We start from the raw sequence: 3955 nt of genomic DNA on the forward strand, positions 1-3955 counted from the left end.
GAGTGGGGCGGGTGAGTCGGCCTCGCCAGTGCGCATGCGCGAGGCCCGAGCCGCCGCTTGGGTCACAGTGACCGCCACCGTTGCCTGGGGATGGGTCCCTGAGACTTGGCGAAGTAGGAGCCCTGTGTGATCGTGCCTCAGAGTCGGGGCTGAGACCAGTCCTGGCCAGGGCAGTTACCAGGACGGTCTCCGGAGGCCGGGATTCGCGGAGGGTCCACCAGCAGGAAGAAACCCCAGGAGGAAGAAATCTCAGACAGATCGCCGGGGAGGCAGCGCGGGATCCCAGCCTCAGGCGTGCGCGGACGGTGTGCGGGTGAGTCTCCCCAACAGTGGCGCCCTTGTGATGTCGAGGACAGGTCTGCCTGGGTGTCCGTGGGCTGCTGTCTCACCGGTGGCTTCGTAGTCGCGGAGAGCAGAACCCGGCAGCTTCAGGGGCTGCCTGGGGGTGGGTGTTACCTGCTGTATGTCTGTGTGCGTCCTGGGTGTGTGTGTGTGTGTGTGTGTGTGTGTGTGTGTGTGTGTCTGTGTGTGTGTGTCTGTGTGCGTGCGTGCGCGCGTGCGTGTCTGTGTGCCCACTTCTGTCTCTCTCTTACGTCTCCCTCTCTCTCTCTCCCTCCCTCCCTCCTCGCTCTTCCGGTCGCCCTCTCTTTCTATCTCTGTCCGTCTGTGTGTGCGTGTGCCTCGGGACACATGTGCCCTGTGCGCCGGAGGGTGGGTTTCTTGCAGGTCGGCCTTTCTTCTGGTCAGCCTCTCCCCGCGTCTCTGCCTGGGTCGTGTGGCCGGTTGGCAGTCGGTTTCCCGGCGGTTCCGGTTTGGGGGTCTGTGAAGGCCTGGGCAACGCGGGCATCTGCGTCGGAACCGCAGGGGTTTTCGTCCCCTCCCCATCCGGAGCAGCCTCTTTGCTAGGCTAGATGCAGACGACCGCTCTCCAGCCGAGGACAACGGCCTCCCAGGCGCTCACTGTCCACCCGCAGGAGGGTGCCCGCAGACCTTCAAGAAGATGGTTCTCACGCCTCTCGCCCTCTCCCTCATGGAGAAATGTGGCCACAGCTCGACGCAGGGACGGAGAAGGAAGCCGGCAAGGGGATGGGGCAAGCATCTCTGTCACTCAAAGGCTGGCCTTCCTGGCCGAGTCACCCGTTTGACACTCCTCCCCGGATGCCCGTGGTGGTGGCATGGCCCCGTATCCTGCCTGGGCTCTGGCCTCTGCTCTGTCCTCCCTCTTGCTGTGTCTGCCCCGTCTCTGAGAAGCCTGGCGGCTTCTTAGTCTGGCTCAATGTCTTCAACAAAGAAGACTTCCCAGTCCATCAGGGAGAAACCCCGTGGGCTTCCGTGTCATGATCGTCTCCCTCTCCACACCTCTTTCTGGATGATTGGGCAGGTGTGGTGATCCTGGAGCTCTGGGCTTCCATACCTGTGTGGGACAGGGAAGCTCTCTTGGTCTCCATGGCCCAAGTGATGGCTGCGCGCTCGGTCCAGGAAGAGGGGGAGGCAAGCCCAGCGTTCCCCACATTGGCCTTCCAGGAAAGGCGGTGTTGCATCCCACCTGCACTTCCTGTCTGATCCTTGAGGGCCAACCGGTTGCTCCGCTCCTGGGGAAAGCGCCCTCTGGCACTGAATCTTTTGGCTGCCACGGATGTCAGGGAGCCAACGGGACTGGGTTTTGGCTGGGTGCAGGGGAGGTTGCGTCAGGGGTACCTAGGCGGTGGCGGCGTGGGGGTGGGGTGTACTCGGTCCAAAGCTCTCGGCTCCTCTGGCGGGCCTCCCTGAATGTGGCCTGGACTCGCGCGCAGGCCCTGTCTCGCAGGTCTGCAGGTGCGCTTGGCTTTTCCTCCGCTTTGTGGGGGCAGGTCTCCAGTGGCCCCCGGGCGCACGCCTGGACATCACTGTCCGTCTCGTCGTCGCCCCCTACGGCCTCAAAGACACACGCTCACTGCATGTGCTCTTGGGGGACGTCAGTGCCACGTGTGGTCACACGGGCTCCAGCTCGCACTCGCCTCTGTCTGTCTTTGCCCGTGTGGCCGGAAGCCGCGTCGGGATGCCGGAGCCCCCGGGCCTTGGAGATGAAGGCAGGCCCCTGCTCCACCCAGGAAGGAGGGAGGCAGTGGGCTCATGGGTCAGTGCCGTTGCAGACGACAGCACGCCTTGCGGCCCTGGGGATCTTTCCGTGCCCCGGCGAGACCCTTTCCGCCTCACTGCATTGTGACCCCATTCCCGATCACCCGGTGGGATCCATCATCGAAGCCCAAGAGGAGTCCGCGCAGCCCAGCCAGCACCCCGAAGCTCCTCCTTCACCGGGAACCGAAGCAGAAGACCGATCAAGGAGGTCCTGACGACAGGACTCCTGTGGGTCCGACCCTGGGTCTCCCGCAGGCCCCTCTGGTAGTCCTCTTCCCACCCGCCGCCTCGGGCTGCGCCGCAGCCGCCGCCGCAACCTCCAGCACCGCCGCCCCAGTCCCCGCAGCCGCCGCGTCGCCGCCATGTTTTAAAGGGTCCGCAGCCTGACTCTGCCGAGTAAGGGGGGCGGGGGGGGGGAGTGGGGCGGGTGAGTCGGCCTCGCCAGTGCGCATGCGCGAGGCCCGAGCCGCCGCTTGGGTCACAGTGACCGCCACCGTTGCCTGGGGATGGGTCCCTGAGACTTGGCGAAGTAGGAGCCCTGTGTGATCGTGCCTCAGAGTCGGGGCTGAGACCAGTCCTGGCCAGGGCAGTTACCAGGACGGTCTCCGGAGGCCGGGATTCGCGGAGGGTCCACCAGCAGGAAGAAACCCCAGGAGGAAGAAATCTCAGACAGATCGCCGGGGAGGCAGCGCGGGATCCCAGCCTCAGGCGTGCGCGGACGGTGTGCGGGTGAGTCTCCCCAACAGTGGCGCCCTTGTGATGTCGAGGACAGGTCTGCCTGGGTGTCCGTGGGCTGCTGTCTCACCGGTGGCTTCGTAGTCGCGGAGAGCAGAACCCGGCAGCTTCAGGGGCTGCCTGGGGGTGGGTGTTACCTGCTGTATGTCTGTGTGCGTCCTGGGTGTGTGTGTGTGTGTGTGTGTGTGTGTGTGTGTGTGTGTGTGTGTGTCTGTGTGTGTGTGTCTGTGTGCGTGCGTGCGCGCGTGCGTGTCTGTGTGCCCACTTCTGTCTCTCTCTTACGTCTCCCTCTCTCTCTCTCCCTCCCTCCCTCCTCGCTCTTCCGGTCGCCCTCTCTTTCTATCTCTGTCCGTCTGTGTGTGCGTGTGCCTCGGGACACATGTGCCCTGTGCGCCGGAGGGTGGGTTTCTTGCAGGTCGGCCTTTCTTCTGGTCAGCCTCTCCCCGCGTCTCTGCCTGGGTCGTGTGGCCGGTTGGCAGTCGGTTTCCCGGCGGTTCCGGTTTGGGGGTCTGTGAAGGCCTGGGCAACGCGGGCATCTGCGTCGGAACCGCAGGGGTTTTCGTCCCCTCCCCATCCGGAGCAGCCTCTTTGCTAGGCTAGATGCAGACGACCGCTCTCCAACCGAGGACAACGGCCTCCCAGGCGCTCACTGTCCACCCGCAGGAGGGTGCCCGCAGACCTTCAAGAAGATGGTTCTCACGCCTCTCGCCCTCTCCCTCATGGAGAAATGTGGCCACAGCTCGACGCAGGGACGGAGAAGGAAGCCGGCAAGGGGATGGGGCAAGCATCTCTGTCACTCAAAGGCTGGCCTTCCTGGCCGAGTCACCCGTTTGACACTCCTCCCCGGATGCCCGTGGTGGTGGCATGGCCCCGTATCCTGCCTGGGCTCTGGCCTCTGCTCTGTCCTCCCTCTTGCTGTGTCTGCCCCGTCTCTGAGAAGCCTGGCGGCTTCTTAGTCTGGCTCAATGTCTTCAACAAAGAAGACTTCCCAGTCCATCAGGGAGAAACCCCGTGGGCTTCCGTGTCATGATCGTCTCCCTCTCCACACCTCTTTCTGGATGATTGGGCAGGTGTGGTGATCCTGGAGCTCTGGGCTTCCATA

The sequence above is a fragment of the Pan paniscus genome, chromosome 3, assembly GCF_029289425.2.
Source record: "Pan paniscus chromosome 3, NHGRI_mPanPan1-v2.0_pri, whole genome shotgun sequence".
NCBI classification, from domain to species: Eukaryota; Metazoa; Chordata; class Mammalia; order Primates; family Hominidae; genus Pan; species Pan paniscus.